The sequence below is a fragment of the Haliotis cracherodii genome, unplaced genomic scaffold, assembly GCF_022045235.1.
Source record: "Haliotis cracherodii isolate W230 unplaced genomic scaffold, xgHalCrac1.p SCAF_12, whole genome shotgun sequence".
NCBI classification, from domain to species: Eukaryota; Metazoa; Mollusca; class Gastropoda; order Lepetellida; family Haliotidae; genus Haliotis; species Haliotis cracherodii.
This window is the reverse complement of record NW_027266267.1, coordinates 28,242,687-28,254,097: the sequence shown is the minus strand read 5'-3', so window position 1 is coordinate 28,254,097 and position 11,411 is coordinate 28,242,687. Positions and strand designations below refer to the sequence as shown.

The following is an 11,411-nucleotide window of genomic DNA, read 5'->3' as shown; positions in this document are numbered from 1 at the left end:
CCTGATTGTGTAATTATTAAGTCAGCATTGTGATGGTGTCATGTCCTGTCTGTGTAAGTATTAAGTCAGCATTGTGATGGTGTTATGTCCTGATTGTGTAAGTATTGTGTCAGCATTGTGATGGTGTCATGTCCTGATTGTGTAAGTATTAAGTCAGCATTGTGATGATGTTATGTCCTGATTGTGTAAGTATTAAGTCAGCATTGTGATGGTGTTATGTCCTGATTGTGTAAGTATTGTGTCAGCATTGTGATGGTGTTATGTCCTGATTGTGTAAGTATTAAGTCAGCATTGTGATGGTGTTATGTCCTGATTGTGTAAGTATTAAGTCAGCATTGTGATGGTGTTATGTCCTGATTGTGTAAGTATTGTGTCAGCATTGTGATGGTGTCATGTCCTGATTGTGTAAGTATTAAGTCAGCATTGTGATGGTGTTATGTCCTGATTGTGTAAGTATTGTGTCAGCATTGTGATGGTGTCATGTCCTGATTGTGTAAGTATTAAGTCAGCATTGTGATGGTGTTATGTCCTGATTGTGTAAGTATTAAGTCAGCATTGTGATGGTGTTATGTCCTGATTGTGTAAGTATTGTGTCAGCATTGTGATGGTGTTATGTCCTGATTGTGTAAGTATTGTGTCAGCATTGTGATGGTGTTATGTCCTGATTGTGTAAGTATTAAGTCAGCATTGTGATGGTGTTATGTCCTGATTGTGTAAGTATTGTGTCAGCATTGTGATGGTGTCATGTCCTGATTGTGTAAGTATTGTGTCAGCATTGTGATGGTGTTATGTCCTGATTGTGTAAGTATTGTGTCAGCATTGTGATGGTGTTATGTCCTGATTGTGTAAGTATTGTGTCAGCATTGTGATGGTGTCATGTCCTGATTGTGTAAGTATTAAGTCAGCATTGTGATGGTGTTATGTCCTGATTGTGTAAGTATTAAGTCAGCATTGTGATGGTGTTATGTCCTGATTGTGTAAGTATTGTGTCAGCATTGTGATGGTGTCATGTCCTGATTGTGTAAGTATTAAGTCAGCATTGTGATGGTGTTATGTCCTGATTGTGTAAGTATTAAGTCAGCATTGTGATGGTGTTATGTCCTGATTGTGTAAGTATTGTGTCAGCATTGTGATGGTGTCATGTCCTGATTGTGTAAGTATTAAGTCAGCATTGTGCAACATTGTGTAAGTATTATGTCAGCATTATTCCAGAGATCTGACGTCGAAAAAAGAATATATTCGAGTCTTGACCAGACAATTCTGCGACTGATATCATGAGCATTAATCTTTTTAATTTGACATGCATCAATCAAGTCAGCGAGCCTGACCATCCGATTCCCTTATCAACATTGTATGAAAAAAATCAATGCATTACAAATGTACATTATCTGAATTGCATATACATTGATTACAATTAACACACAAATGATTCCAAGAAGACTTATAGTGAATCGAATCAGTCGCCATTAGTACACCCGATCTCTTAAACAAATTAGCGGGGTTAAAGCGCACACCACCCCAACCAGCGTTCAGGACGTGACATTAATATCACACAATGCATTACTGCATTACTTTGGAAGTAAGATATTATTTACCTTAGTAATTATTCCCAGACTGCATAACAAAATCCATCTGCAAAAGAGAAACATATTTTAGTAGGATATCCTTAATCCATTGTCACACGTTTATCCTGTCAGACATTACTTTTGGGGATTACACTACAGTACTTCTGGGTATTACAAACACAACTTCCGGGTGTTACAAGGCATTACTTTCGGGTATTACAAGACATTGCTTCCGAGTATTACAATTCATTACTTTCGGGTATTACAAGACATTACTTCCGGGTATTACAATTCATTACTTTCGGGTATTACAAGACATTACTTCCGGGTATTACAATTCATTACTTCCGGGTATTACAAGACATTACTTCCGGGTATTACAATTCATTACTTTCGGGTATTAATAAGATTACTCCCGGGTATTACAAGAGAGTACATCAGGTTTTAAAAGACATCACTTCCGAGTTTTACACAATGTTACTTCCTTTATTACAGAACATTATTTCCGGGTATCACAAAACAATACTACACAAACATAAAGTGGATGTGTTTTGTCTTGACAAACAATATCTTTTCGGAACAAATGTGTTCGTTTTCGAATGAAACTATCACACATTCACAATCTGCCTCAATCAAATTTCGTGAAGCGATTCGGTTTCGGACAATTCTGCAGTTTGACAATGATGATGATAAGAATGATGCTGAATATAAGGCCACTCTCCATTAACCTGTCCGTTGTATTCTAAAACACAAGCACTATTTCTACAGGAGTGTCGGGAGAATTCTTCTAAGGCATCATTCCCTGAACTAACTATTGGAAATTAAGATTAATTTTGCGTTTATGGGGGTATATACGTAAAACCCGGAGTCAACCCTCCACCTAAACACAAAGTCAACTATAACACTGTATGGCCTACTTGTTTATTCATTAACACGAGAGTCGGTAGAGAACGATACCAAATCAGGGACAGTGTTAAGCACAACACAACAGAGTCTGCAAGACGACTCCACAAACGGGCGTGGCCTAATGTATCAGGTTCAAGGAACGATAAATGTAGAAAAGTTGCTTGGTTGGGTAAAGATATGTCATGGAACTACATGTACTTGCAATTTGTTTCATTCCCTCTAATCATATTAGCTCATGTCAGGTATAACAGGTTACAGTTGAATCTAATTGGTTTTATGACTGAACTACTTTGAATTACTTCACTCTTTGCATCCAACAGTAGAAGCAAACACAGCCGAGATATATCCCAGGTGAGCTACAGTGCCCGCAGTAAAGAACACAGGCAGCGGCATGAAAATAGAACAAAATCTATCAAACATTTGTGTTACGTTGATGTGAAGAATGTTGAACCTAGAACTATACGAAGACACTTAAGGATAAAAGATACCGCAGATCTTCCCGGAGATACAGCACGTGCGGAAGGTCAGAAGGTCAAATATACAAGGGTCAGCTCCAAAATACATCCTATGACAGAGCACGGCGTTTATACTCGAGTAAGACACCACGGAGTCTGCGGACGCGATCCTTGAGGAGCTTGGCGAGAACGCCTACTCTCGGTCAACCGATCCCTCTATCAAAGGTACAATATACCCAGGGACGAGTTATTCAACGCTGTCTAAGAAAATTGATAGTTCATTTCGATTCATTGCTCGTTTGCGGGAGGCTCGAAGCACGTTCAAGACGTCAGGGTACGATCGTTGTGTGATCAGTTAACAGTTTGTGTCAACAACTTCAGGATAATCTGTAAGTTAAATGTGTTCAAGAGATGGCATAACGCGAGTCTGACTTCAATCGTTAGTTCGTCAATACATTGACAGGAGTGCGGGAACACATGGTTCGTTCCCGGATCATTGTGTCGGCGACACTGAATGAAAAGATGATGATGACGACTCTGATTATTATTATTATAAGTAGTAGTAGTAGTAGTACCATTAACCACCATGATTATTATGGGCACGGATGGCCCAGTCGTCTAAGGAACCGCAATTCGCGGTGCAGAGTTGCGTCCCTTGGTCATGCCAGGAACCTATGATTATGGGTTCGAATCCCGTTTCACCCCGGTTTGGTTTGTCAGCAGCATACCCGTGCTCGTGGTTTTCACCTAACTTGTAAACGTTCGGGTTTTCTCGGACATTAAGCTGACACGCCGTGATACTGGAATACTGTTCAAAGCTGCATTAATTACTCACTCATTACTATTATCATTTACTCGAGCCCTGTCACCCATCCCTTTATTTTCCGCCGCCAGTTTTACTGAACCCTACCTGCGGTATGGCTACAAGCAACACATGAGGTGATGATGGTGATAGACAGAGAGACCGAAATAAAAAGATCAGCCCTGGGTTGACAGAAAGAAGCAGGAGCACGACGAAGTGAGTCAGTCAGCAAGAGGCATGTATGTGAATCTCACATTAAACAAAGCCAGTCTAGGCACGGCAGTTAGTTACCGCCCAATGAATTTCCTATTATCTCAGAACTGATATGCCACTGAAAACTTTCCACATTAAGCTCTTTTGATTACGCGTGCGATCAACCGACCGCCGTCATCATTATTACGAAGATTATACTCTTCCAAACGAGCAATACATAGACTCAAATATTTAATTTCCACGACGCACGATCAAAAAACTTGTATTTTCCACTTCGACGGAACGGAGTTAGCTTTGGTTTACGCTGTTCTGTGCGCGTAACTATTGTAGACAACATTAAGGACAAGACGAGAAAAACTAGAGGCTTGTCCATGGGCCAGGCAGATGTGAAAGTGAGGGCAATTGATGGCAGACCCCAATCAATGAACGTCAGTAGATCTGTTACCGATATTGATTGCCCTGAAGAAATAGTTAACTTTTTGTATTGCACGGGGTCAAAATACCAGTGTGGCAATGACCGACGGAAGATGACGATGCAGTAATCGCTGCTGCAGATGAAGGTGATGATGTAGCACAGTAAAGGGCGAGGGGAAATAGGGTTAAACGTAGCGTTCAACATTATTGCAGTTATATAGCGATATACATGCATGTGTGTGTGGCTGCTTGTACTAGTCCGGACTGATGCCGATTTTATAGTGCTAGCCCACTGAGATACCATGCTGCAGTTTAACATGAATACCCAACACAGGCATAGTTTACTGACTCGGAGCGACGTGCATGCACATGTTTGTGGCTGCTTGTACTAGTCCGCATTAATGCCGATCTTATAGTGCTAGCCCACTGAGGTACCATGCTGCAGTTTAACATGAATTCCCCACTCAGACACAGTATACTGACTCCTTGTTTTAGCCCCTTAATGCCGAGCGCCAGACAGGGTAACAACAAGTACCATTTTTAACAGCTTATAGTATGAAGAGGCTGGGTTCGAACCCCGGACCTTCCGTTTTACGGGAATACCACTAGACCACGGAGGCGGTCCACAGTAAGCGATGTGGATGTCGTTAAATACGTAGTAATTGTACTCGCAGCAACAGCGGCAGCAGCAGTAGCAGGACTATTAGTAGTAGTAGTTGTACTAGTGGTAGTAAAATGTGGTGTTAGTAGTAGCAGCAATTAAAGAAGTGTCTGGTTCCGCCGTAATGTGGCTGGTATTTTATTAAGGGCGGCTTGAAATTCAACTTGAAATTGTCACTCATCATTTCTAAAGTGGCACATTAATTGAAACGATATACAAAGAACATATTTTCGAAAACATAGGAAATGTACAAACGAACTATCCAAACCCGGAAATATGAAAATAATCAAAAACATAAATGGCCGTGATATTATTAGTTCCATGTATAATCCCAATTTAATGCAAAGTCCTCACTCCACTTGAACAATAAGAGCTGAAGCTAGCAAGCACGCTGGAAACCAAGCGAGTAGCTCTGTCTTTGAGATCTCTCCTTGAGAATCCAGGATTGTATTTAATCAGAGATGCTAGGACGAGGTGGCTGTCATAGACGGTGGCTCTCAGCTACTTCTCGCAATCGGAAATTGGCGAGAGAGAAGCGCACAAAATTGAAAGAGGACACCTAAAGGACTATGTACAATTGATAAAGCGCTTGCTCCACCGTGGGTGCCTTGTATCCTAGCATCATCGTGTCCAGTGGAGGTCTTTGCCATGCTCTGTCCAGCGTTGCGGAGACGCCAATCTATTAGCACATCTTTCACAAGGACTTGAATTTTATTTGTCGTTCACTTCTGAGGAGTATTTGCCAAAAATGTCTAAAACAGTGATCGTAATTGCCCTGTAAACTTTGATTTGCGGAATTGCGTTTGTGCTAGATTTAATCAACACGGCTTTAGAACCAGTTGGTTGATGCTTGTCAGCTCGTCGTGGCCGCAGGGGCCCGTTGTCTTGTCTCATCGATCCTACGAGAGTGAAATTACATCCATGTGGACCGGCTCAAACCCCTTTCATATCATTCAGGCAGTATGTGTTACCAATAACGGTCTTATAATAAAAATGCCCCGACCAAGAATGGATCACATCCCTTCTTTGCCAACGGGCCAATGTTTTCTAAATGGAAGCAAAATATGCTCTGCTTTCGTTGGTCCCCGTGTACAGAAGAGTCATTGGGCCAGCAGAAACATTAAAATCTTGGAATGAAATTTCGGTGCCGTATTCCGCCTAAAACTGTATCTGACCAAATTCTGTAAGACGTGGCGAGAAGCCTGAAGGCTTGACAAAATGACTGACACGCTTTGAAAATTGATAGACGCGTATACAATGGGCACATCAGCGGCGATGAAGGTTTCTCTCGCTCAGACCACCTTGGAAACAAGTCGAGGATCCCTCTGACGTCACGCCGTGACAATTTCTTGTCGGTGCCTAGATTTGACTATTCCGCGTTTTATTATCCGTCCTCTGTTGAACGTGTCGGGAATACTCAAGCCCTGCATTTCACTATATGACGCCGTTAATCAAATAACATATAGCGTGGAACTAGATTTAGACTATCAGGAATTGATTCGTCTAAAATTACCCAATTCGATCCATTTGATCGACTGAAGATGGATACATCTTTTTCGACTTGGACTGCAACTTCACAATGCAATGTCAATGTGTTTTGACACATATCTATAACCCCGACTGATTTGGACAAATATGGCCCTGACGTATGTTGCATAAGATGAGGGTTTAAATCATGATTGTTGTCATTTTGACAGTGACAGTTTGGTTTCAATCCCATTGAACAATATTTCAGTCATATCACAGTGTGCCAGCTTGAAGTGGGAGGAAAGCCTGAAGTGACGTTCGACTGAATAAATTGTGACATGTATTAACAATTGAACGATTTCCATGTCTTCGATCAATCATTTAATAGTATTACTATTGATATACGCGTCTTGATAACATATGGTTTAGTAATAGTATAGGCAATAGGCAAATGTAATACGATTTCAGGCGCATCTTGCACTGTAAGCCTCATCAGTTGTTCGCTGAGAGTCGATAGAAAGTTGATAAATACTATAAATGAGATCCGCATTATGGATAGCCGTTCATCTGCCTCATAATATCATCACGATACATGGGACAATCGTTTAGGTCTGCCCTCGAAACGAGGCTTATTTCTAATCTCTCCCACGATGCTAATCTCGGGGGAATTTGCGAGGCTTCGCTTTGATCAATACCGTCAGACAATTTGGCAATACAAGGCGAAGCCTTACGTGATCAGAAAAAAACGGTTTTAATATTAATTGGTACATAGCCGCAGAAATAATTTTTGATTACCGGTTGGGTATCCGGGTCAAGAACTGTTATGTAAGATGTAACAAATGCTACTTTTACATCAAAAGGTCAAACATGTGTGTCTTTTCACGCTCGTAACATTGCTAACGGGGATTTAATTTTGAACCTGTCGGCTTTCATGATTTCACGCATGTCATGGCTGAGCTTTGAAACGTGCATAGATCAGTTGTAATTATAGCTGGGGCAAGGTCATTTGACATATGTGACGGGAACAATCATATTTCATAGAAAATATCAGCATTTCGATACTGTGAGAGTGATAGGTTGGTGAGGGTGGGTTGGTGTTGCGTTGGTGAGGATGGGTTGGTGTTGAGTAGATGAGGATGGGTTGGTGTTGAGTTGATGAGGATGGGTTGGTGTTGAGTAGATGAGGATGGGTTGGTGTTGAGTTGATGAGGATGGGTTGGTGTTGGTTTCATGAGGGTAAGATTGGTTTTGGGTTGGTGGAGATGGGTTGTTGTTGAGTTGATGGGGATGGTTGATGAGGGTGGGTTGATGTTGGGTTGGTCGTCGTTGTTCGTCGTGGGTTGGTTTGGTGTTGGTTTCACGAGGATGTGTTGGTGTTGGGTGAATGAGGCTTGGTCAGTGGTGGATTGGTGAGGGCGGATTGTTGACGGGTTGATGCGGACTGGGGGATTTAGGTTGATGGTACCGTGTGGTAACAGTTTAGGTTGGATCGGGTATACAATTTACACCCCCCCCCCCCCCCACCCCCCCTTCGATATTAATTTGTTTTGTGTCTTTACACAAACGAAAGACTTAATATCATTGGTGTTCACAGGATAAAGAACATATTCGGCTAGGATTCGAACAAGGAAACAAGGAATCAGCCGATCCTTGCACAACTAAGGTTTGTCAGCCTCCTGTGAGGAGCAGCAGCCTCTTGCACACCATCGTGACAATCTCCACAATCTCATTTGTCCCTGGTATCCTGGTAATTAATTCGTGGTTTGACAGACAGCGGAACAAGAGCCATAATGATGACCTTAAAGATGCTATTTTCATCCAAATTACACGGACATGGTGTCCATTGAAATACTTCAAAATACAATGTAATCTGAAATGTCACTCTCAAAACGTATGAAACCTTCATAATGACAGACAGACATTAAGAAAATGATATTAGAATTACCCAATCGAGATGGAATGTCATTTCTTCTCAAAGAGACGTGATTGGATCATAACAATGACTTCACCACGCTGTAACGTTTTAAAGTTTTATATGTTGGTCGATCATATTTTTTGCTTTATCTAAAGCGCTACATAGGCGTTTTATTTTTAATAAATTCAGGTTTAAAGGTTTGTTTTTTTATAACCAAGCCCGAGAATCAAACATGAAGGAAACAACAACACAAATTGTTTCCCTTGCTGACACAGGGTCAAAGCGCGAGGAATGGCCACGAGGAGAACCCGCCATAGCTTCACCAGCAGTTCATGGCGTGGTTTTGTTCTCATGTAAACTCGTTTCAGAAAAAATGACACTGATTCTTAATCTCCACAAAAAATGTAAATGCAAAATTTTAAAAGTTAATTTTTACTTCCGCATCCAGGTTTCGGGGACAAATTCCGTAAACCAACTGAAAACGAATCAATACCTAATCTGTTGTTGTTTGTTTGTTTTACGCCGCACTCAGCAATATGGTCCAGCTTTGATAATGACGACGGTCTGGACCAGACAATCCAGTGACTGACAGCATGAGCATCGTCCTATGCATTGAGATACGATGAAATCCTTAAGACAAGCATGGGTTGCCAGTTCCACCCGGATCTTCTCGGAAGCACATAATGGACAGACACATGTTGAGCATTACACTGACAACTATGGCGTAAAACCAACCAATCACTACAGGATACGTCATTGCATACGTATTTAATACTATTTGACACGTGGTGATAAAAATCGCGCCATGACGTCCTGGAAAAAGTCGGTGATGAGGGGGGTTAGGTCCACGTGTGTTGACAGGAATAGCTGGAATCTCCTTGTCTAAGTTATCTATTTTGGGTATTCACAGATGACTAAACCTTACATTTGTCAACGCAAGGCAATCTGACAAACCTGCCATGGTAACTCTCGTGGCGGCTGATTTTATTTAATCGCTGGAATTACATTTTTAGCTATGTTCAACACGCGCTTCCGTTTAAGTGACAATTTATTAGGCAGTCTTTATGCTCGGTAGTCGGAAAATCGGTGGTCGGATTTCGTTCGTGCGTGTTTCACCGATGGATTGTTAAGAAGCTTTGAGTCGAGAAACTCCTATTTTTTACGAAATTGGTCAATTGTCTGATCTGGCGATTATCCTTGTGAGGGGGATGTCGAGCACAGCCAAGTTGATATTGAAGTTTTTCTCAATGTAATTACTCGTCGTTCTCAAGAAAATGAAATTTATTCTCCTTTGAAGCGAGATAGAGAGGAATTTTCCACAAGAAAGGATCCTGCTTGGCTGTATCATGTCAACTGAAAGACTACACCAGAAGGGTTCTCCTGAAATAAAGATAGAATTATTAACAGGCACTAAAGATATGTGCTTGAAGTCACCTTACCTTTATCGAGGGCCGCCATTTAATGCGGCAGTCTCGCAGCGAATACGGGCATTCAGCACTAAATATTGCCACCTCCGCAAGAGCAATGACTTTTTTGTGTGTGCTAGGGCTAAGCTCTAGAAAAGAAGAAGCAGTAATAATCAATGCTACCTTTCGGATGGGACCGGTTCAGAATGCGTAAAATGAACATCTACACAACCCACTCCTTTAAAATTGTCAATACCTATTACAAAGAAGTGGCAGTCGTAATTATTTCCTATTGAGCTATGTAAACCATGGGGGTTCTTTCGCTCACAATCTAGCCTTCGTCACTCTATTAGCTTCTTCAACAATTTCTTTGATATCGCTCACATGAAAATACTGATATCCGTACGTCCGGTGACCCTGTAGCTGATAGTTACAGCACAGTGTCCTGGAAATAGTACACGGACAGGCTTCAGTGCGGGTGTTGACACGTTAGACACTTCCCTATGAGTGGGTGGGTTAAACGCAGCTTGTAGGTGTGGAGGGAACGAATGAAGTGATGAAGGGCGTAGACGTGTATCCCTTTGCTAAAACTATATGAAACGTTATGACAATAAGTCGGTAAAATCAAAGATTCACACCAACAATTATGAATCCTGTCTGAGCAAAGGGACAAAACTCCGGATAGCTTCTTTGAGCCCACGTAGGAGGTAAAGGACATTATTAATTATTTATTGATAATTGTTGATGATTCCTCTCGTTTCAAATCCAAGATGAAGGAGGTATATTTAACACACATTCTCTGATAAAAGAGGTATGACTGACACACATTCTCTGATGTAAGAGGTATGACTGACACACATTCCCTGATGAAAGATGCATCATTGACACACACTCTCTGGTGAAGGAGGTATCACTGACACACATTCTCTGATGTAAGAGGTATCACTGACACATATTCCCTGATGTAAGAGGTATCACTGACACACATTCCCTGATGTAAGAGGTATCACTGACACACATTCCCTGATGTAAGAGGTATCATTGACACACATTCTCTGATGTAAGAGGTATCACTGACATACATTCCCTGATGTAAGAGGTATCACTGACACACATTCTCTGATGAAAGAGGTATCACTGACACACATTCCCTGATGTAAGAGGTATCACTGACACACAATCTCTGGTGAAGGAAGTATCACTGACACACATTCTCTGATGTAAGAGGTATCACTGACACACAATCTCTGGTGAAAGAGGTATCACTGACACACATTCCCTGATGTAAGAGGTATCACTGGCACACATTCTCTGATGAAAGAGGTATCACTGACACACATTCCATGATGTAAGAGGTATCACTGACACACAATCTCTGGTGAAGGAGGTATCACTGACACACATTCTCTGATGTAAGAGGTATCACTGACACACAATCTCTGGTGAAGGAGGTATCACTGACACACATTCCCTGATGTAATAGGTATCACTGACACACAATCTCTGATGTAAGAGGTATCACTGACACACATTCCCTGATGTAAGAGGTATCACTGAAACACATTCTCAGATGTAAGAGGTATCATTGACACACATTCTCTGATGTA

At 41.4% G+C, this 11,411-nt stretch overlaps 1 long non-coding RNA gene across 1 annotated transcript in view; it reads right to left on the bottom strand.

Moving 5' to 3' along the window:
• Positions 1-1,594: 1,594 nt before the first annotated feature.
• LOC139457751 (uncharacterized) overlaps positions 1,595-11,411 on the bottom strand; it is a 291,878-nt gene continuing 282,061 nt past the window's right edge. Inside the window, exon 5 of the long non-coding RNA XR_011652630.1 lies at positions 1,595-1,632. This is a non-coding gene — a long non-coding RNA (uncharacterized lncRNA). The remainder of the gene's footprint in view (positions 1,633-11,411) is intronic.